Source organism: Bactrocera latifrons, unplaced genomic scaffold, assembly GCF_001853355.1.
Source record: "Bactrocera latifrons isolate USDA-ARS-PBARC rearing strain unplaced genomic scaffold, ASM185335v1 scaffold_75, whole genome shotgun sequence".
NCBI classification, from domain to species: domain Eukaryota; kingdom Metazoa; phylum Arthropoda; class Insecta; order Diptera; family Tephritidae; genus Bactrocera; species Bactrocera latifrons.
In genome coordinates, this window is record NW_017537434.1 from 1,099,332 (window position 1) to 1,124,682 (window position 25,351).

Consider the following 25,351-nt stretch of genomic DNA (forward strand, 5'->3'; position numbering starts at 1 on the left):
TAAATATTATTTCTGCTATTGTTATAGCGTGTTTTACTAAGAATTTCCAGTATTTGTTTTGTTTTTTGTTTTTTGCCTTTTGATTTTGTGTTTTGTTATTCAAATCTAAGTACTTCGATTTTGCAGCTGTGCTATGTCGTTTTTGTTGTTGTTATTGTTGCTGTGAATAATTTTCACCAACTGTTTATCGTAGTTGAGAATTTAGTGACATTGTCTCTTATTGCGTTCCTGTCATCTGTGCAACAGTGCTGCATGCTTCTGCTCCTGATRCGTGACGTTCGCCTGATAATGTATCGCACAATGGTTTTGGTTTTTAAAAAACAAAAACATAAAAAAAAGTTGTTCAATTCCAAAGCACTCCAAAGCTAGCCAATCAATGCAGRAATATTTGAGAGAAAACATTTCTGCTGCTCAGATCAGTCATAAAAAGGATGTCCGTTCGTACCTGCACTGGACGCCTCCTGTAGTAGAGCAAGAGAAGCACTTAGCTAACGAAGATTCTAATGCGACTAAACATTTGTCGAGCCGTTTATCCTAAGTGCATAATTTTTGTAAAATAAAGTAATGAAAATATTTCCGTCCGACACCTACACACATTTCAATTAAAAACGTAATAGTCAAATAAATGGCATATATTGCTTTAAGTTAGCGCTAACGCATGTGTATATTTAACAGTTGTCGAATGATTAGTTTGCGACTTACATCATTTTGACTGAAGCAACTTTTATTATTATAAAAAAATGGCTAATGACTTGCGCGTATTGATAAAGTATTACTCTCAGAGGAGGAAAATACAGCTAGAACAAAACCCTGGCTTGATGATGAATTTCCGGATAATGTCCCAGGAAAATCAACCTTTAAGCATCTTTATGCTAAGTTTAGACGTGATAAAATACATACACATAAATACAAAGTGGATAATGCACGAGTTCACTGCGATCAAAAAAAAAAGAAGAGTTAAAGAATCAGTGCAGTGGAGAGGTTGAAGTGTAATAAACCTGATTTTTGCGTCGATATGTGAAAATAGATGAAACATGACTCCATCAGAGGATGAACCCACTCCAGAGCGTGGAAAAGCAAACAGTCGGTGGACAAGCTTATAGCGTCTAAATTTTTGGATTCGCACGGAAAAACATTTTTGGACTACCTGAAAAAAGAAGGGACCATTAACAGCCTAGATATCTTGATCATTAATTCCAATATCAACTCAATGAAATATCAACTTTCAATATAGAAATCCGTTGGATCGAATACATCCACTCGCTGTTTTCTGCGTAATGGTAGCGCTAAGAACCATTCCAACTACCAAACATTGCTGTGGAAAACTGTGTAACAAAATCAGCTGCATAATGTTAATACTACGCCAGAACCTTCGGGCATAATTCAATAAGCAGGTAATAATGGATAGAATAGACCGCACACGAGAAAAGGTTTCAAGTCACATTAAAAGAGAATGGATAGCACAAGAGCATGTGACTCGCCAGCGGAACTTACAACATCTATACAGAAGGAACAAAAATGTATAGGGTAGTGGGAGCGGAAATCTATTACTCGGAGCTGGATCCCAGGCGACTAAGAGGAAGCGAGAAAGAAATAGCTAACAAAGCAGGAAAAAACATAAAGAAAAATAACATAGCATAGAAAAAGAATAACGGTCTCGAAAGGACTACAGCACATTTGTCAGCACAATAACTCGTCGCAATAGACTGGAAAACCTCCTATGCCTCTGACCAGAATTTTCTATAACTCGTCTTAGTTATCTAAGCGACTAGCAGTTTAAGGGATCACTCCTCCAGTTTGCAAAAAGAGCTGACGTCATATACGGCAAATACTTGACCTCAAATTAAACTGAACCWTCATCTGCTATCACTAAGGAAGTAAGTCGAACATAGGTTTTACATAGTAGTAGTGGCAACATTCAGGAGGATGGAGTCATGTGTAGAAGTTCACGSAAGTGAGGAAAGTTCTCTGATCGCCATTCACTTGCGAGTGGCCAGAAACGATTCTTTTACATATGACTCAAGCAGCTCACGACTTCCGGTCCTTGACCAAGTATCCTCTGCATAGCCTAAGAACATCCGTTTGAAGGCGAGCTAAAGYGAGAAGGCAAAACATTCCCTGCATAGGGTTGTGCGCTGGGTTTGGGACCCGCCACGTAAAAGAACCAATCCAATGAAAACGCAACAACAGCCTCGGMTGAGAGACCCCACTTTTGATGACGACCATGGCAAACGAAATAAGGACTACGAAWTGAGGGCATGCACCTGGAATGTCCGGTCCCTTAATTGGGAAGGTGACGCTGCCCATCTGCTTGTTGTCCTCGTAAAAATAAAGGCTGACATCACCGCCGTCCAAGAAATGCGATGRACGGGACAAGGACAGATACGAGTAGGTCCTTGTGGTGGGAGAGAGACTCCGTCGCCGAGTACTATCATCAAAGCGAGGTTTTTCAACATATCGCTGATTTGCGCCCACGCCCCGAGGGAAGAGAWGGTCGCTGTGACCAAAGATGAATTTTATGAGTGCTTGGAAAGCACTTATGAGAGCTGCCCCCGCCACGATGTCAAAATCTATCTTTGGCACTACGGTCGGTAAATTCAGCCTCCACGAGGAAACATTCTCAAATGGGTTGAGGCTGATCGACTTCGCCGGGGCCCGAAATATGGTTATCTATAGTACTAGGTTCCAGCATAAGAAAATACATCAAGCTACCTGGCTGTCCCCGGATCGAAAAACCACCAACCAGATCGATCATGTTGTGCGTGCGCTCCGAGGTCCTAACATCGACCCTATCTTGTTGCAGCCAAGATTCGCACGCGCCTCTGTGCAGCAAAAAACGCACGCCATCAAACACAAGGAAGGTTCGACGTCGAGAAGCTGCAATCACAACAGTCAACCGAACGATTTTCTACTCGGCTTGCACCCTGCTCTCTGAGAGCACTCGTCAACAACTCGGTATAAGAGAACTGTGGGACGGCATTTCAAACTCCTTMCGTAGAGCTGCAACCGAAACTATTGGTTTTCGGAAAGTACAAAAGAGCAGCTGGTACGACGAGGAGTGCCGTGTCGTAGTGGAGAGAAAACCACAACACGTGCGGGATGGGATAGATACCGAGAGTTGAAGAGGGAAGCGAGACGCATTTGCAGACAAAAAAAGAAAGAGGCCGAAATGCGTGAGTATGAAGAGCTTGATAAGCTGGCCGATAGGGGTAATGCTTGAAAATTCTACGACAAAATGCGGCGGCTTACAGAAGGTTTCAAGACCGGAGCATACTCTGGTAGAACCCCCAAAGGTGATCTAGTCACCGATGCGCAGAGCATACTTAAATTATGGAGGGAACAGTGAAGGGGCAGTGAACGCACAACGCCAGGAGAAGGCGAACCCGATTCCCCAATCGATGATGATGGAGCAGGCGTTTCATTGCCCGACCAGGAAGAAGTTCGAATAGCAATTACCCGCCTCAAGAACAACAAAGCGGCGGGGGCCGATGGATTGCCGGCCGAGCTATTCAAACACGGCGGCGAAGAACTGATAAGGAGCATGCATCAACTTCTTTGTAAAATATATTCGAACGAAAGCACGCCCAACGATTGAAATTTAAGTGTATTATACCCAATCCACAAAAAAGGAGACTCCACAATCTGCGCCAACTACCGTGAGATAAGCCTCCTCAACATTGCATATTAGGTTCTATCGAGCGTATTGTTTGAAAGATTAAAGCCCACCGTCAACAAACTGATTGGACCTTATCAGTGTGGCTTCAGACCTGGAAAATCAATAACCGACCAGATATTCACCATGCGCCAAATCTACGAAAAGGAGCTGCCTATCCCCGCAAAACTAATACGGCTGTGTAAACTCTCCGAGCCGTTCGATACCAAACGAGGTTTCAGACAAGGCGATTCCTTATCGTGCGACTTTTTCAACCTGCTTCTGGAGAAAATAGTTCGAGCTGCAGAACTAAATAGAGAAGGTACCATCTTCTATAAGARTGTACAGCTGCTGGCATATGCCGATGATATTGATATCAAGATGATAACAGAACTCCGACGATCACAAATCCGTAAACTGAGTTCAACATTCCCAAACTTAAAGAGAACATTTCACATTTTTATATATTATATAGCTTAACTTCATGCCTCAGAGACACTGTTGGCATTTCAACCTCTCAAATTTTTTTCCAAACTTCAATCAATTTTTTGCAGCATTGAATGCATTATGAAGATTTATTTTGGGAGATCTGATAAAAGAGTCTTGCTAAATTTCTCAAATTATTTTCCATTCTCCGCTTAGCCTTATCGCCATTTAAAGAAACATTCAAGGGGTCACGCAAAGACAAACCATAAAAGTAGATACTCAAAACCGCAGCTATAACAAAATTCCAATAATATCAAATATCTGCACAGTAATAAAATGCATTAAATGCCAATTTATTTATTTCCTACGCCTTGCGCCATTAATCGTCATGAACCTAAGACAAATCACTCAATCAGTGTGGCGCTTCAACAGAGCCTTCAGGCGCTCCGAAGACACACAAACAGTCATGCGACAGAATGACCGAAGGAGGCGAAGCGCCACAACCAACGGTGGACTGATGGACTGCACAGTCGTCTGATATGGTCGCGCCACTCAGGCTSGGTATTGACAATTTCTTCCACATAAAGCAATCTTCCACCATCGCTAAACGACATAAAGTGACATAGCTGCAAAWYCAAATCTGAGCGCCGAAAAACAAAGTTAATTCCAGCCGCCGCCACGTCATCAAAGCTTGACTTAATTGATTGACCTGAGCTCAATACATAAGGATGCTAAAAACTTTTATGGCAATACCGCTGAATGACAATATTCAAACGTTGCAAAGGTAGAAAGCAAAAGCGCTTAGCCAAATCTTGTTAGCTCTTAGACGGCCAAGCTCACCACTGACACGGAAGTAAGAAAACGAATACATTGGGTAGTAATAAAGATGACCTGTCTGTTGATTTTGTCATTCAATCAATCGCATTTCGAAATTAATAACTGGAAATTGCAGTATGGCCACAGGCTTATCGCTGGTAATAGTGCTGTGAGACAGCGCTGCGCCTACAAAAGGACCGAAGATTCGGTGCAACAAAGCTGCACACGCCCAAAAGCCAAAAACCTGGAGTAGCAACCATATCAATAGTGAGGCGCATGCTGAACTAAGTTTATTCTATCCAAAGCAGTGGTTTACGAGGGYAACCAGAGAAGACATTGAAGCTTTGAGCAAATTATACTTTATTTTGAAGTTCCTGCATATTTACCGAGTTTCCAACAAAATTTAATCGCGTACCTCTGCTCTGACTAACGCTGCATTTTCGGCTTGCAACACGTCGCGCGATAATGTTTGTCCTGACTCTCCAGATGCTCGGAGACAACTGGAACGGCCTCTACAGAATCCGAGCATACGAAGAATAACGAACTTATCAAACTACCCTCATTCTACAAGAGAATYGGACGACAACTACAAAAGAATGACGATCGCTGATGACGATTGCAATGTCCCAAAATAAATAGCGACAGCGAGCGAGTGATCGATGACGATGTAAGCTCACTACCGTAGTTGCTAAACGATGATCACAAGTGATGATAATGTGTTGTCGCATTGGCGCTYACTTTACCAAAGCGATCGGCAAGACCGCAGGGAGCAGCAACTTGTAAAGGCCAAATTCACTTTTGACCGTATGAGTGTAGTTCCTTAGTGGCACATAGGACACCGTTTGTAGCATTTTAGTATAGCCAAAAGATAAAAAAATTAAACCAACTAAATAGAAAAGGGCGCTATTAAAACTTGATTGTTTTAAGTTTTGAAGAGATTACTTTAAGAGTAGGCTATCTTGTCTTTTGCTATGGCCTAGAATACTTAAACCAACATTTAGTAAAAATATAACCTCTTAAGTTGGACGTGAGAGTGATTTCAATATACTTTGAAGCAATTTTTAGTTATGGTCTTGCTCGACTTATGTAGTTTTTATGCTACGATCATAGTGTTGCTCTTAAAAAACCAGCCATATTTTAATGATCCTACTTTGCTCACCAATTCCGTTCGATTGCTGAAATGAAACTCACATGTYGGCAACGAAATTTCTTCGGAATTGTCAGCCACATCCTAACCGTCACTTCGCCACTTTTGCACAATTTCTACTTCAGACGCCACTTTTGGTCGCGTCTACGTCTGCAATTGATCATTCGTTGGATCTATGCGCTGTCAACTATAATTTCTATTGCTTCGTTCCTCTTATGCTCGTCTATTCTTTTGTTGACATAAACCATCCATATGAATAGCAAAAACAACGGCAACAAGAAAACATCCAATCAGATGTGGTGCAGTTGATGCTTGCCCAACAACCTGCATAATCATTAATCCATGGAATTTTCTTTGCGCCAGCTTAATTTAGTTCTCGCTTGTCAATATATTATTTTCGGAAATTGTTGATCAATCTGTGAAATTCCTGGGAGTACAGTATTGCCAKATGTTTGAAATTTTTATTAAATTATTCATTGCGGCCTGAATGGTTTTAAGTCAAGATTGCCTCAAATGTCTTTTWATGGACTACTTCAATTCAGTCAGATTTCTGGGTTTTCTTTTTTACACCTCTTGGTTGACAAAACTCCATAAAGAAATGTCTGGTGCAGTCTGATGCAGTCTGGTGACCTTGAGGCCAACGGAGAGCGAAGAGTCTTAACATTAATTTGTCTTCCGATTTTAGTTGGAAGTCCGGTCTGGCTATATGTGCAGTTACTCCATCTTGTTGGAAGCAAACATTATTGAAAGGGGTATGTCTACGGCTCAGTTCTGGGTAGAAGTTTCTTTTCCTTCAAAGAAATAACTTTTCCTTCAAAGAAGTATGACCCTACAAGACACCTTGATAAAACTGCGCACCACACAGTGACTCATTCGGGGGTGAAGTTCCGTCTCGTAGATAATTTCTGTTTCACATAAGTCATCATGAATTATCCATAGTATTGACAGTCTGCTAACTCCAAGTTAGAGCGGGATATTGCGAGTCGAAATTTTGGATACTTCCAGGTTCCCAACCATCTACTCGGGGGATAGCCATCTAAATCCTGTCTTAATCCCTTTTGCATGGAAATGACGCACTGCGAAGTGTAGTACCGCTGCACTATACAAACCCTCTTTTGGGTATCCCAAACATTCATTTTTCGTCGTACGCACAAGAAATGATGAAGAAAAGAAAGCTCCTTCGCTTAGAGACCCAAAGATAAACAGCGGAAGCAAAGATGCGTATACACTCAGTGGACCGATCTCCACTTGGGATGTACAATAGGAGTGGCCTCGAAAATGATATAGGCAACTGGGGAAGTGTTAAGTTCTACACCCTAACCAACCCACGGTCATGACGTTAAAGAAGAAGTGTTCTCTGAACCAAAATAAAGAGCACGATTCACTTAGAGCTTTCATACTGCAAATCAGTAAAATCATTTTAAAGATAATCGATGATCGAAGTTTTCCAAGTCTGAGCGACTAAAATTATTTGATAAGCTCCGTCAGCTAATGGCTTATACTTACATATATTAAGAAGAGTATAAACCACTAGAGGGCTTAAGAGCTCTGAATGCAAACTATGAATGTTGAAAAAGTTATTTAAGTGGAAATAAGTAAACCCTCCTGGTTTCCTGATGTTCATATAGTTTCTTTAAAGTGCTGTTACTTAAGTCTACAGATCGTTCCAATCCGTCAGTGGTACCAATATTCTTTCTTTGGAATTTCGAAAAATCTGGCAACACCTTTTTMATTTTTTTATTTCATTATTTATTTCGCAGCACTTGCGCTCTAATTCTAACTCACCATAACCATAAACATATATACATACACACAAGCACACCGCTGACACACCACAGGCCCGTCACCGATCACAACCGACTTCAGAGCCGAGCCGTCGGACGCACATGGTGGCTCCAACGCCAGCACCATATCAGCGCCGCCAAATGCTATACAATTGCAGACTGCCCGTCGTTTGCCGTGCATGTCGATAGTATAGTTTGTTGCTGTTATTGTACGCTTTCAACTTACACACAAACAGGCAAGCATATTTTCCGTAAACTTGTAGATGTAGAGCGATGATTTGAGACACAACTGAGTTGTTGGCCAACCTGTGTGTTGGGAACTCAATTTATTATTACCCAGAGCAAGTCAATGCAGACTCCACAGAGTTAACAGTAACAGTAACAGTAACAGCCGTCAGTATTGTCATTGGTTGCAAGTGAGTATAATATTTGTTGTTGTTATTACTGTTGTTTGCTTTTGTTGTTTTATAGCTGTGCTAAGTGATTGATTGGTGAAACTGATTGATTGAGTGATTGATTTAATGGGGAGAAGACAATAACGTCGCGTTCGTATGCCACACTGCTGACTGGCTAGCTGGYTGGCTGCCTCACWGACWGGCTGGTTGTGTTGTTGTGCGCGGMCCGATTGTCTTCGTAACTGGCTGACGGCCTGTGGCTATGGAAATTACTCGCCCTTATGGTTATGTGGACTGTGCACGGTGCCTTCGTTTTGATTCAAATTTTGTTTTTCCACAATTTTTTTACTCACACTCATTGTTATTGTTATTAGTGTCTATCAATGCAGAAATTTTGATCTTTTGTTGATTTCTTCATATATATATGTTAATTAGTCGCATAGTTTTATATAATTCTTAAAAAATGTATGTACTTACAGGGGCAGTTTGATTTGTCAGTGTTAGGTGAATTGAGCTCCAAGTTCTTTGAATGAATCCAAAGAGCAAAAATTTTGGTCTCCGTAATGATATAAATAGCCACGTTACTGCCAGAGGACCTTCAAAAATATAATATATCGGTAAATTTTAAAGCAACAAAAACGAAATTCCGATCTTAGTAGTATTCTACATTTTAAGGTTGACTCGGCGGAAAATTAATAAACACAACTTACAAAAACATGCCGAAAACCACACCTAYAAATACCTTGACGGCCAACGGTTTTACAAGGACAACGACTTTGAGAACAAAGTATAAGACTCCAGCACCCCTAACAGAGTTCGACAAAAACACGCTTTTCGCGTGCAGCCAAGAGGCGATTAAGAATTGTTCTCACTGTACCAGCAGTTGGGGTCAGTAGTACCAAGCCACGTACCCTAAACGCAAATGTGGAATCCTCCGCCTTCAGAGAAGTCAGTGTACATTGGCTGATACTTATGGCAGCTAAAGGCGAAAATKAGCACAAGAAAAAGAGGAAACCTTTGAATCAAGTGAGTAAAAACCGGTACCAAATGGCAGTCACCTCATTTGACAAAGAGTGATAGTGCAGCAATATGAAAGTTTCTTAAAAAGAAAACAAACAGAACTTCCTTGACGAAACCCATAGGCAAATAGGTTTCAGAATGAAGTCAAGTGAACTCTGCCCAAAAAGCCCAAACAAGGAATAAAGCAACAACAACACAGCACGCACGTAGCTGTCACTGACGTCAGATTGTAGAGTCTCGTTTTAAGCTACGTAGTCGACAAACCGGCGGATTCCTGAGTTCAACTTTTTGGAATCCCTCAGGATCTACAAGATCATCACGTGCGCGGACCAGACCGCCTTAGATGTTCCAAAGGGGTAATATGACTAAAATTACATTTTAATGGGCCTCAAATAGAGTCTTACATCCGCCTAAGATATATCAAGGAGGTTTTGTGCTCCTATCTGGCTGAGCCCTTTAGAGGAACCAAGCGAAAAGTTTCTGAGGCGCTGAAAAACAAGTCATTTCCCATTATAGACGACTGGCAGCCGATCAAAGAGGAGAAACCCAACAAAGCCAGCAGACAAATTATGGAATCAATATCGGTATCCGCAGAGTTAGCATGATGAAGATATTCCAAGGCATCAAAGTGGCTGACGAAAACACAGAAGAGGTCGACGGGGATACCTAGGTGCTAAGGCATGTTACAATAAGAGGACAGTAAAATGTATTCGCCTCTATTTCCTGACGAGCATAAATTAAATATCGCGAATATTTTCTGGATYCTCCTGAATAATTTTCACCTAGGATCAGCATACATTCTAAGMTATGTATCAAAAGCAACCGACTTATCAATAGGCCCTCGTGCAACCGCATCTCATTTTGTTATTGCTTCTAATAATGCCATTTTCGACTTTGCTCCCGCTTTAATATCTCYCCGAGGTGTTAATTAAGCACTTTTTGGCTTTGATATCGGTTAAGCAAAGAGTGATGGAAGCCGAATCCAACTGCTGGCCGACCTTCAATAATTATTTTTTATTTTTATTGTAGCAAYACAATGAGTAATAAATATGCATAACTGTTTTAATTATATAGGTAGCGTTAAAATGGCAGACTTCACAAGAGCGAGGTATTTGTGGAGCCAACTATTTAGACGTGTGCGTAAAGTTAAAATTCTTTGAAAATGTTAATAATTATACTAATATTTAATCAAAATAAATTTCATTTTTATGTTTTTTGCCCCTTCAATCCGACTCAAATRCTCTAAGCAATCTTTCCTCAAAGCGGTTGGCTAAAGAAAACAGGTGAAGTGGTAGATTAGGCGTAGATKCAGCGAGCTTTGAGAGAGATAAAAGTCAAATAAATACCTAGAATGAGTCAGACCCATAGCTATGCGGTATGCTTGGTTATATTGACCAATAATAAACTTAAACCTTGTAATTGTCTTTGACGTTTACCCGCGCAGTGTACCAAAATCCAATTGAAGAAAAACATATCCAGAAGAAAAAATGTTAAAAAAAACTCTTAAATTATTGCAAAAATTGTCAACGTGCAATTTGAAGCCGAATCAGAGTTTATACGGGATGTATACATATCCCAGAAAATAGCCGATAACTTGTTTTATATTCCTAGAGCGTAGTTAAAGCACAGTTCATTGGATCTCAAAGTGGCAGAGTTCACTCTGACTCTCTTCCAATACAGTTTGAATAAATTAGGTTAGATGTCTGCCCACTCAGCAAAGTGGGGGATCACACTTAGACTGTTCTATTCATCATTACTGACGTAGACACCGCTTATGCGGTTTTAACCGAGTTAACTGACGCGCTAGCCATTTTTTCTTTTCGGACTTTGACGCCAATTCCTAAGTCCAAGCGAAGCCAGATCTTTCTTCACCTGGTCTTTCGGGTGGCGGGTATTGCGTTGAATACTTTCAAAGCTGGAGTATTTTTGTCCATTCGAATGAGATGACCTAGCGAGCGTATCCGTTGTCTTTTAATTCGCTSAACTACATATGTCAATGTCGTCGTATATCTCATAAAGCTCATCGTTCCATCGATTGCGATACTCGAAGTGGCCAACACGCAAATGATCATAAATCTTTTGCAGAACCTTTCTCTCGAAAACTCGTAATGTCGACTCATCAGATGTTGTCATCGTAAATGCCTCTGCACCATACGAGTATAGCAGAATGGGGATAACGAGTAACTTATAGACTTTGGTTTTTGTTCTTTGAAAGAGTTTATAACTTCTCAATTGCCTACTTAGTCCGAAGTAGCACCTGTAGCAYTTCATACTCACGCTTCAACTCTGGGTATCTATCCCATCCCGCACGAGTTGTGTTCGATTGTAACGTTGCGAGGTAGGCAGTCTGTTTTTTCTCCACTTCGACTTTTGTATTTTCTGAAAATCAACGGTTTCGGTTGCAGCTGTACAAAAGAAGCTTGAAATGCCGTCCCACAATTCCTCTGTATTGAGTTGTTGACGAGTGCTCTCAGTGAGCAGAAGTGCAAGCCGAGTAGAAAATCGTTCGGCTGTCGGCTGTGATTGCAACTTCTCGACGCCGAATATTCCCGCACATGCCGACTATTAATGTTCAAAAGGAGGATAGTCAAATTGGCAGACATGAAAACAGGCTGAGACTGATGACTGGTCAGGCGGTAGAAGAAGAGGAGACTATTTGCACTGGATTCAGACAGAAGACYATAGAATGAGAGAATTTTATTCCCGGTAATTTTACAAAGGGACTCATAAGGGCCTAGGAGCGTCGTCCGAAACCCACCCAAAACGAGTTCTAGCACATATCTTGCTCTAAAGCTTTTTAAGCTATTCAACAAGTTTTAATAAAATACAAAAATTAAAAAGTTAAAATAAATTGAATGCTGTCACATAAAATGATTTATCAAAATTGGTTTTGCTTGTCAAATCAAATTAGCGAGTGTAAAAATAATAATATAAATGTTATCCGCTTGACAATCAAAGAAAATTAAGATTTAAAAGACGGCGCTCGCTAACAAGCTGTGAAGAATTTATTGCTCGATACTTTTTCCAACAAAACCGAAGCTCTAAAGATTAACTTAAAGGAGATAACAGTTTGTAAATAATGACTATTGTTTGCCTATATTTTTTTTAACAAAAAAAAAAAATGATTTTAGCCTCACAAGGCGAAAGCTGAATTATGCTTCAAACACTTTCATACAAAGCGTTATTTTTTCCACCTTTAAACAATCAAAATGCCAACTCACTCACGAAAATAGATTAAAAAGTCCCGAAAATCAAAAACCAAACATAAAGTAACACAAATCATCGCCTCAAAGGGTGCAAGTGAATGATGGAATGCCACTACCCACGAAATCGCTCTACAGCGCTTGGCCACAATTTCCATTGCTTYYCTGAAACAATTACAGATTTAAACATTTCTTTCACTGATTTATCAGCTCACTTTTATTATTGGCGCGGCTAAAGAGTTTATCATTGTTTTACAGCAAAAACAAGTGTTGCCTTGCCAATAGTCAAGAGTCACAATACAACAATAAAGGCGTCTACTTAGTACGAGCTTACAATTGCGCGCCGGCAAAGTACCMGAAAACGACCTCCTGGCGCGTTCGCTGAGTCAGCAGAAATGCACATTTCTTTGGCATATTTGAGATTAGCTTATTTAGAAAATGGTGTTAATTTGATATGCGCAACCAAGTTTATTAATTGGTCTTTAGTAATGCGGTTTGTTAAAATTTTTTTTTTGATTGCGAAGAAGTATTTCGAAGTGAAATGACCCGTGAATGCTGGGGCATTTGCTTTTAAAGATAGGGAATGAAGCTGAAGAGARATAGATAAAAACGAGAAAAAATAGAAATGAAGACTGAACTCAAGAGAAAGAAAGAAAGAATAAAATAAATAGATAAAAAGGAAGAAAGTTGGAAAGCGTATACTAAAATGCCATGAAAACTCATTCAGCGAATCTGCGCTTAAGTCAGTTGAGTCATCAGGATACTGAGGCATTAAATTTGAAAGAATACTATAGCTTAAGACGGCATGAGTCATTTGGTGTGTTCTTATAAAATTTATTATGAAAATCACTGGCCGTTTTTCGCAAAAGGATATATATAAGTGCTATAGCCCACGAAATAATTGATATATATTACYATGAACCCAGTACTGAACTTTGTCATAGAATGACACATTACGTCATTTTTCTCAGATACGCTGCGAAGTTGTCCGTCTATCGTGATATATTAGAACGATTCCTTTTCAGTTACGTAGATCAGGTTTATACAGATATTATGTCCAGTTTAGGACTAGATAGCAAAGCTAAAAGCCTCATATTCATAAATTCAATTAGAGTACCAACTGAAGGGTTTAAAAAGGACGAACACCAAACTTAACACCTACGACAGTCATAATATTGAARCTTTAGACAAGCTGTTTGGCAATACAAAAGAGATTGAATTGATAACAAGCAGACAACAGAAAAGTAAAACTTCAGATAAAAGAAGCAACTTCCTATGATGTATCTAAAATATTGTACTGATGCTGACAATCTAAGGCACTGCTGAGATGGTTAATACCTTACGAGCAATAAATAGTAAGACTTTGTTCATGAATTTAAAATTATAAATTTATTCTTCAAAATCTATGTCGTCCCGCTCAAAGTAACTAATCATCCCTGTCCTACATTTGTTCAAACATTTTCTCCAACCCTCAAAACAGCTCTATTTCCGGATAAGCCTTCAATGCGCGTGGCAATTCACGTTTAATTACTTCAATTGACTCAAACCGATTTCCCCGGAACAGTCGTTTGCCACAAATCACGCAGCGCTAATCCGGGTGAATACGGTGGCTGTGGCACAATATTGATTGAAAATTTGGCGAAAAATTCACGAAGAATAAATGCAGTATGCGACAGTATATTATAGTGGTGGAAAACCCAAGAGTTGTCGGCTCATAATTATGGTTCGAATAGCTTCGAACAAACGAAGCATAGCACTCAAATAGTAATCCTTGTTGACAGTATTTCTCCAAAAGTCGGAAGGAATTTCGCATGCACCACATGTCGATAATCTAAGAAAACTCAACATAACCTTGATTTTTGACCAGCTTTGACGTGGTTTTTCCGACTTCGGCTTACTTTTACCTCAATATTATGCCGTTTGATTGTCTGTTTKGGGATCGTAAGTACGAATTCAAGACTCATGGCCAGCAATAATACGTTTCATGGGTTCGGAAATCATTGTTTCACAGACATTAACGTCGCTGTTTTTTTTTTTCGAAAAAAAAATGAGTGACTTTATAACCAATCGTGCTTTTACTTTTCTTAGTCCCAAATAATCTTTCAAAATGGTTTTCACTGATCCTTTCACGACATTCAAATGATGCCACTAAGATCTCAGACTACCCATAGTAGTATTCTAGTAAAATAAAACCATTATTTCTCCAAAATATGGCTTTAGTAATCAGTATCTCACGTTTTATAAGGCGTTTGCGCTATATGGTTAGAAAGATAACAGATTTTGTACAAAAAAACTTCTCCGACACTTTTATGATCGCTTGACTCAGCATGGTGTGGATACTGGTGATGGAATCTGAACCAATTACGACAACGTCAATCGAAAACGGAAAACTTGTTCCTATCTGTAGTGAATGATTTTGGTTTTGAAAAGTTCACAGCAATGTCAGCTTGTAAAAATCGTTTATCCCAATCTCTTGCCAAGATGTTCGGCAGTTCCTGTGACAGCGGAATTATGAAAACTATTCAGAATGACAACAAAACGGTGCCTTCTTTCCTTCAAGTTAATGCAAAAATAATGGATTTATTTTTCTAGACCTTACATACCTATATAGACATATGAAGGTTCGGCGAATACAAACAAGAATCTTAAAGCTTAAAGCAATGAAAATCAACGCAACTGAGAAATATCGATTGAGTTATATTTAATTACAATATTATAATTTATAAAGTTCAATGATCCTCTCAAAAATCAGAACACAACTTTTGCTAGCAACTGCGCATCTAAACCTAAGTCCAAAAATACTTACATACATACATATAAACGGGTGTTCTATTAAATATGTATGTAAAACGCAAAATGCAAATGTCTTTATAGTCGTAAATAAAATTTATTTCAATTTCCAAAAAGTATTCCATTGAGCAAAGCAGAAAACATGAAAAACGTGTCCTTAAGTATTTTGCCGCCGGTATTTCAATGCGATCGCACCGCTGCATCGTTCGTGCTTGGAATACCCGTTAGTAGCTGTTGCTCTTCTACCAATTTAAGTTCACTGAATTGGGGCGCACRCGCGTTACGCTATAATTGTTGTTGCTACAGCTATGCAAATTTTATTTCAATGACCCAAAAAAAGGGGCTACTAAGCGTTCAACTGTTCTTTTTCTTTTGTTATGAAGGGAGTACATTAAGCTGTGTAATAGATGTTAGTATAAATTTTTTATTTTTTTTTTGTTTAATAGTTTATCCAGTTCATAGCACTAACATTAATTAATATATGAATTCCACACGGCCTCCTTTTCGGATAATCCGTTGGAAAACGAGAGGTGATTTGCTCAATAACTATATTTTAAAAGAACACTCCTTAGTTGTAACTTTTCAATTGAGTTTTAAACTGACAGAACTCGAAAGACATGTCGGTATAATAATCCATTGGGATCCTGTCGAAAAGTTGAAGTACTTGGATCTCATGCTTGATAGCAAATTATCATGGAAGCCTATTGCTAATAAGAGGGTGAGGAAGGCATTGTTGCACTATATTGTAGTAAAAGAGCTATAAGTGCTGAAGTCTCTCAACAAAAGTTGTGCTTTGGTTATACGAAATCGTACAGACATATATATAATAGAACAGTATATGTATTTGTCTGTTGGAGGGTGCTAAGCAGCTAGAACGTGTTTAACAAGTAGGTCTCCAACACCATCAACACCATTTCCATGTTCTACATATAGCACCAGTGAATATAGCCGGTAGATGCATTACTGAGAACGTTGCTATCAGTCTCCGGGAAACTGGAACAATATTTTACTAATTTCTTTTGTCGGAAGCTCTCAATCACATTTTGTTTCAGACTGCCACTGTGTATGTTTCAGGCAGAAGTTGCACTCATCCAGATAGCAGCTGAAGTACTTTTCCGAAGTGCGGGTACTTTTACTCTGAGAGCAGAACTGCTATACAGGCCGTGAGCTCGCTGGCTTGTGGCTCAGGGTAGCACATAAACAGCCCACTAAACTACTAGATATGCCTTCAAAATGGACATTGTCCTACTGACATTCTTGCGGCAAGGCTAAATATTTTGGCGGACTTATCTCGTCTTTTTGATCCTTACTCAGCAGTTTCGAGCATTACTATGCGATTCTAACAATACATGCGGTATTATTCGTGGTCTCACGAGTAATCAACCTATTTACTTAACCTAACCTATAAACCTCATACGATAAGAAATTATTTTAGACGCTACAAATAACATAAAMTGTTTAGCAACACAGTGTGTGCTCATTACGCTTTCGCACTAAATAATCCCGATCGAAGTTGATTAAAAACATAGCATTTATAGTGCCTCGAGGTAAATGACTCATTTAATAGAAGATACAAATTCCACTATTTTATAAAGCTTCTCATGAGCAAGTTTCTCGCCAGCAAAATCATTGACTTGGTTCGATGCTCGGACTATAAGATGAATACTTCTGGCGAGCCACTATCGGTATGTGTGGCTTGGTGTTGTCTTGGTGGAACACAATTCTTTCGCTATTGACTGAAGTTGGACACTTCTGCCCGATTGCTTACTTTGCTATGATTAAAATGCTTATAGTACGCGATCCAACAACATTGATCGAGAAGAGCAGATCATGGAAGATCAATCACAACAGACACATAGTAAAGCCATCCTTAGTCGGCAGATCGATTTTTCGTACTTCGCCTAGCTCCTGAACTTTCGATACAGTGCCGTTCGATAGTCAGACTCGACGACTTTTAATATTTTATCGACGCTTTCGACAATTGAATCAACATCACCGCTACAGAAGCGATGATCAGGATCACAAAGACTACTCTGATTTTTTCATGCCTCGTTTTAGATTTCACCTTTATTGAAGAAAAACTCTAAAGTAATAAGTTTTCTCTTTGCTGGTTTCTATATTTTACGCATCGTTGAACAATACCAAAAGCTCAATCTACTGCTGAAGAAAAAAATTCCAGCTGCAGAGCTTAATCAAACAGGTACAATCTTCTGTATGTATGTACAGCTTCTGGCATACGCCTATGATACTGATATGATTGGTCTCTACATCCTAACCCTTAGTTTAGCTAAAAGGGCAGACAAGGAAGCGAATGGGTCTGGTAGTGAACGAGGGCAAGACAAAATATCTTCTGTTGTCAAACAAACAATCGTCGTACTCGACTCGTACTCTACACCAACAACAATGGCAGTCTTGAAATCCAACGTAGAATAACTCTTGCCAACAGATGCTACTTCGTACTGAGTAGGCAATTGAGAAGTAATTTGCTCTCGACGAACAAAGCCCTAACTCTATAGTCACTCATTCCTCCCGTCCTGCTATATGGTGCAGAGATGTATGAGATATACTCGTACGGACACAGTTCAGCGAATTAAAGGCAGCGGCTACGTTTTCTAGGTCCTGTCATCCGAGTGGATGAAAAAGCACCAGCTCTGAAAGTATTCGCCGCAGTACTCGCCAAGAGAAGCAGAGGAAGAGAAAGRCCTTCACTCTGTTGGAAAGGCGAGCCGGAGAAGGAYCTGGCTACACTTGGAATCTCCAATTGGTACCAAWCAGCGAAGAGSAAAAAYAATTGGCGTRCTATTGTGAACTTGGCTATAWMMGCGGAARCGGTGTATACGTCAGTAAAGAARATGAAGAACATGATMCARTGGGTTAATAGGTAATTTTTCGTGCACGCAAGGCATACATTTTACCACGCTACAAAAGATCATCTCTACTAGGTGTTAACCGATATGTTCAAAGACGGAAGTCCTTCTGTTTAGTTTTTTGAAGGTTTCTCTGAAATTTTATGAAAACAAAGCTGACATTAGTCACACACTAATAAAATGTATCATAATATATTTTGATCAACATCGGAGGACTTCAAAAATGATGTTAAAATTTTTTATCAAGAGCAGGATCAAGATTGGTACAGTGCAACCAATATTATTATATTAATTTGTTTAAAAATATAGAAAATCTATTCCCGAATAAGTTTGCTTCACTAATACAATATATAAGGCGCTAGTCTTGTCACATCTAGCTTAAGAGAGTTAAATTAAAATGAGGACTCGTTGAATCTCTTCTTTAAAAAGTTTCGAATTATTCAACAATAAAGTGTGGAAATGTAAGTATATTGATTTGATGTGATTTCGGCTATAATTATTCCGGCATTAGSTTAAGAAAGCAATATTGCTCTACAGAAGCATATTTTGTACATGAGAAAGCTTGCGCAAATATGAATGAAAGCATCTTTTCACTTAACTAATTATCTCTTTCTAATAGCCGCGCCGTCAGTCTATTCAACTTACAACTACTGTTTAAGTCTATAGGTAGATAGGTAGGTAGGTGKTTAAGTCTATAGGTAATGGCTACTCAATTTTCACTTTTCCATTTGATGGCGTTAACTAAGCCACGCCCCAARCGCTTGCTGTGCATAGCCATTGATATATTCCCTCACTTTACAGATGTACTTATATAATCRCCTTTAGTCTACGTATATTCTTCTTTGTTGCACTTGACCCGAGCTAAATGAGTGCAACTGTACTTAAAAGCTTTTATATAAATATCCATTTCCTATGTCGATTTYACCGCAAATTGTAATTAAGAATTACGTAATGAATTTGCGTAACGGGGATTTTCTCCTCTTCTGCCAATACTGGAAATGTTTCAGTTCAATGATTTCCGTTTCACGCTTCTTCGCATATTTTCTCCAATTCCTACAACGAAGTTCAGTGATTCTTATGTCTTACGATTCGTACGAACTGATAAGCGAATATGTAAATAGAAATCACTAATTAATTATTAACACATTTTAATTGAATAACCGATTGTTTCTAGTTATAATTAGTCTGTATTGGTTTTGATTATCACGTTTAACGGAATTGATTTGTTTCGATAGAAAGCAGAAAACGTAAGAGAGGGTTTAAAGATTTGTTATACTCCTGCAACATTTTTCCACAGCGTATATTAGGTTTATTCACCTAACGGTAATATAAGGCTATATATATATACATATAGATAAATGATCTGGATGRCAATATGAGTTGAAATTCGAATTGTCTATCCGTGCTGTACCTTGTCTAAAACTGACAMATGGAGTACATGTACCAATAAATGAAAACGTCTACATTGCCATAACTAGGCTGAAAACTGAGATCTAAGACTGTAATTTAATGAAACGAAYGGCAATAATGAAAACCACATTTTTAAAACTAATTACTACTTATATATTTTCAATTGGAAAGTAAAATGAAATGATTTCGCAAAATTAAACAAAGGAGTCATTGGCCTCATRAAATGTTAAGAAATGGATCACTTACCCGAAATGCAAATAGAAGTTGTTGACTTTCCTAAATATAAACAAAGATTGTGCTTGGCTATTCGTAAACAAAAGGTTCATTGACCTTATAATATATAAACAAGTGGAACACTAACCCGAAATATAAACAAAGGTTTTTGACCTGGCTAAATGTAAACAGAAAAGACACTGAACTCATAAAATGTAAACAAAAAGATCATTAACCAAACAAAATGTCACCCATTGGCCCCATAGAATGTAAACAAATGGATCACTGAACTAAAGCATAGGTTATTAACTTCGCTAAATGTAAACAGAAAGGTCATTGACCTCATAAATATGAACAAATGGGTCACAAATCTAAAATATCTACAAAGGTTGTTGAATTAGCTAAATATGTAAACTAAAAAGTCATTGACCAAATATAAAAAAAGTCATTACCCGAACTTGACCTTGCAGAACACATCCCATTCGTTTTGTTTTTCTTCGAAAGACCGAAGTTTTTCGATTCAACGTAACCAGTCGTAACCAATATGTACTCAGATTTCAATCCGGCCAAAAACTATCGACTCAGCAGATTTCGTCAAAATTATATGCGAAATATTTTCTGCCGCTTCAAAAGGAAGGAATGTCTGMAGAACTGCCGAGCAATAACAAAAAAATTAAAGTTGGCTCCGAAAAAATAAATTTTGATGTAATATGCTTCAAATATATTATATATAGACATTTAGGGAAACTTGCATATTCAGTTGAAAGTTTTATCTGTAATTTGTTGCCGTTCAAATCTGTCGTGGCACGAATAAAGTCAGACACACAGTATTAAATATATAGTATATTATAATAAGCCCTTAAACATAAATCTCAAACAAGTCATTACTGAACTGAAGTAAGATACCATAACTTAGTTCTGTAAAATGTTTACGAACGATGTCTAGACAGTTCCACAACTAGAGCAAGTGAATTTTAAAGGAAAAGCCTATGAAAATTACAGACCTTGTCCTCAAGAGTGGGAAAAATTATATAATTAGCAATTAAATTAAAAGTTTCTAAAAACTTCACTAATAACCGAGTTGGAAACGTGACGACCACTGCGTGAATTCTAAGTCAAAAATCTTTTTATGAAAATTTATGTGCCTCTCGAAGGCACTTAAAAATTTATTCTTATTCAAAGCATTCATTACTCTTATGTGAGCGCTATGTATGTATACGCTTACAAACTATATGAGAGTTTTGATCACGATGATGATAAAATGTCTAAAGGAATCTGGAGTAAATCTGAAATCGATCGTCAGCCAAACGAGCGTAAAGGCAGAACTTTTAATTAGCACCAGACATTTTTAAAACCGCAAATATCACTAATCTGCATCAGCAGCATTTTCGTAAGCAGCTCTGTACACATGTGCTATGTTTTGTAATGGTTMAAGTTGCCAGATCGTTTTTATAATATAAACTGAAAACGAATTTAAGCTTAGAAAGTACAAAAAATAAAAGAAATGTTCATAGTTCAATTATTGGCTCTTGGATACACAGCTGAGAGCTCTTCCTAGTTTCCAAGTTTTCCAGAATTGGTAATTCTGAAGTGTATATAMAATCTGAGTGAGTATAAATCTAAACCTCAATAATATAAATGAGAAAAACTACTATTCGTTACCTGGAACTTTCAAGCTTGTTTTTTCTGTGGACCGAATAATCTATTCTCCATAAATATCATAAACGAAATTAATCAAGCAGCATCAAAATTTAAGTATTCTTCATCCGAAACAGATTAAATCTCCAAGGTATACTTACAACGACTTAGAAGACAAAACGATCTAACAATATTATAAAATACCTAACCGGCTAAGCCCCTATATAATGTCACGTTTTCTAAATAGAGGTTCTATAGTATACCATTTCATTCTCGGTGTTCCAATTTATATAAAATTAGGCTTTTTAAATGATAGTCTTAGTAAGCTGGTAAGGTTCCATGATCCCTTTTGAAGTTATTTTTTAAACTACATGGGATGCCATGTTTCGTATAATTTATAAACAAAAAACCGTTTTACAAAAATATTGAATACAATACAACTTGACCTCATAGAATGTAAACAAATGGGTCACTGATCTAAAATATATACCAAGGTAGTTGACTTGGCTAAATGWAAGCAAAGGTTGTGGACTCGGCWAAATGTAAARGCTYATTGACCTCATTAAATGTAAACAAAGGGGTCATTGGCCTGTAATATAAACAAAGGTTTTAGATTTGGCTAAATGTAAACGGCTAAATGTTAACAATTAGGTCATTTACCTCATAAACTRCAAACAAAGAGAATTTTCAAAACTCAATGCGTCAACGAACAAAATGCTCGAATGATTTTTGACTTACCGATTCAAATAGGATTAAATCTTCAAAATAATTGCCCTTGATGTCATAGAATCCGCGTCAATCACCTAACGTAGATCCATCTGCTTCGACGATTGTGATTTCTTTGGTCACAACTCASTAAAGYTAWATTTTGYCGGTTTTTATTTGACGGRATTTGGCAACCCTAGGTTTKYARTCTGGCAAMTCACAACTTTAACGTACAGTTTGGCCTTTTTTATATATTATATGTACATACACAGAACGTCACTTAAAATATTCATCAAGGCAAAAAATTCTCCTCATTTACCTTAGTACCTCGAACCATTGACGAACGGAAAGTAAATATTCATGTCGAAATTAACCCAATATGGCAAATTGCCCGAAAATGTAGAGCTGATTTTGCTATGCGCAGGCGTAACGAAGTAAATTTCTATTCCGACAAAGGCAGAATATGTTGAAATAGTACTTTCTATTAATGGTACACTGAGTGTATGAACCTCGAAGGCTAAAGGCACGCTAAGCTTATGGTAGCTAAGACGGGAGGCCAACCATATACACAAGGTAGATATCTTGGCGGAGAATCTAAAAAAAGGACCTGTTGTTGATTAGGTTGTTGCTTTGAAAGCGCATCCCCAGAAATTTTTAAACTAAACATTAACTTCCAAATCCGTTGAGTGCTTGGATAGTTTACTGGCGGTTCTTAAAAACTTTAAGTCAACTTCGAACGATTCAACGTTATTAAACTTTTGATTCTTATAGAAACTCCGGCAACTCTCTACAAGTATTAAAGTCCTCACAGCCACTCAGCGCCTATGAAAAGCTGCAACGTTTCGCTGTGAAAAAATTAAGAAATACTTGAGCTCAAGCGTAAGCATCCTTAGAGCGCTGCAGAGGCGCCAATGTGCGCGATCAGCACTGATAACACCTCCTGCAGCAAAATAAAATCGCGCGCGCCTGCATCCACACACTCACACTCGCATGTGTCAGCGCGGCGCCCRCAATCAAGCGCTGCATTACAGCATCATCGGTGAATCGAATTAAAGCTTCCAGTTTCAATAACTGCGCTGCACCAAGCRCCCGAAAGGGTGATCAGCGATAAAAGAAACGCGCGCGCGCGCACACACACATGCGCACTCGCTGACCAAAAGTTGATGAAAATCGCCTGCTATTCACCARCCGATGAGTGGCAGCCACCGAAGCGTAGATTGCAATAAAGCTGCTGTAAAAGAGCCGGTGCATACCCGAAACCAGCGCTGCTTTGCTCCGCTAGGCATATTGATGTATTTTGYAGGTGTATGTGTGTGTTTGTGTTCGTTTGGTTTTCGAGATCACAATCATTTTTGTAATATTTTTTGAATTTAATTAGTCGCTTACACACCGGCGCCCACTCGCCAAAAGYCGAAGAATGCGCCTCCTCGTATATATGAAATTCTCCGCTATTCGATATTTATTCGTATGTGTGGCTGTGTGGGCGCCTACGGTGACCATAAATATACACATATTTGACTTGCGATAAACCAATCGTCAATTCCACTCGTTGGAAGTGGGCGTGACTGCTGCATTAATAAAGACATCTTTGTTGATATGATTTTAGGCGTTGATAGCGTAAACGGCAAACGGACTACGCTTGTGRGTGTTGCTCATACTCGCGCGCATGAGCGCTTCGCACTGTTTGTCCATGGCAAACGTGTGTGTGTGTGTGTTTTTGCTTCCTCGTGCACTTAGTGGATATGGCGGTATTGTTGGCGCACTGTGCGATTTATACTTGTAAATTATAGCAATATGAAAAAAATCGTTGAATAAATTTAAGCCAAAACTTTAAACTATGAAGGTGCAGAGACTTAGATAAGCCGCAACAAGAATTTGAGGTCATTAATTTTAGTCAAATAATTTCAGCGAGTCAAAAGCACAAAGAATGCGCCTAAGTCTGATCTACCTTCTGATCAAATTTGACTCGGACAGATCTATTGACCCTACGCGCGCAAACCCAATGGATACAAGTTTCATTCCTAGTTCTTTCCTCGCCTTTTCTAAGCTTGTGCGCAGTTTGACATCCATGTGTAGTGACGATATCATCGAAAAAAGTTAAAGAAACATTATTTGAAAATTTTCGTAAAGGCATCAAAGAGATATCAGAGGATCTCAACATCTCTTATGAAACGACTCCACATCTTTAGACTAATTTTTTTGAATGAAGCAGTTATGAAGACATGAACCTTTGCAAAAACGACTTCGAGTAAAGGCAACAAAAGAGATGCTCGACAACATAGTTGAGGACCCTACATTCGTCAAAGGCATTCCCATCCGGATATGGTGGGCATTGCTAAGCGAGCGAGGTAAACGATGCAGCATGATTGTATCGCTTACTCCGGTCGATCTTTGCTTTGAAGCATTTTTCAAAGAAAAATGTAAGCAGTGAACCATTATCCCGCTGGGTTATTACTGATGACGAGGGATATTTCTATAAATATCAATTCAACAACCTAGAGAATAGCGCTTCACAAATCGGCCGAARCCGAGAAATCAAAAATTCTCTTAAGGCACCGAAGGCCTATCCGATAACTAAAGCAAATGTAGGGAAATTTGGATCTAGCATTGACATGCTTGTTTGGCTCAAAAGGAATCAATTTTTGTGGCGATAATCAAGGTTTAAAATAAATTACGCGACCCAATCCGGGTTATTTTTGATCGTAAAAATAATTGAGTCCCAGGCTATAACTGAAATATTGTAATTAACGCCTAATCTCAAATCATCATACTCCAAAGCCATTTCAAACAACATCCCTCAATTATAGCACAACGCATCCTAAAGAAACTCTAAAATGGCTGACTGATGCCACAGTAGCATAGAGCTTAACCAAATCACCGAGAGCTTTATGGGAACGGATCCCATGACAATCGTGCAGAAAGTTAAATTGTACTTTACGGTCACGGCATGATACGAAAGCTTGTAATAAAACTCGGTCCAAACGGCTGACGGCTGGGAAAAACAGATTTTTGTTTTGGAAGAAAAATACAATCTTCACTGTCCCTAACAGAAAAGAAAGGCACACACCAAGCCCAAAGTTAGCARCAGCTTCGACGGATAAGCAKACATGTTTGYCGATGATTGTAAGTGTRATTGACAATCGACGATTAACARTCAAAGAACYTAAAGTCATCGTTGGAATATTGGTAGGATGCGTGAAAACTGTTTTGAAATATCACTTGGGCCTAAGAAAAAAGAAAGCTCGTTTGCTTCCAAAATCACAACACTGCTTTCCGACTACCAAT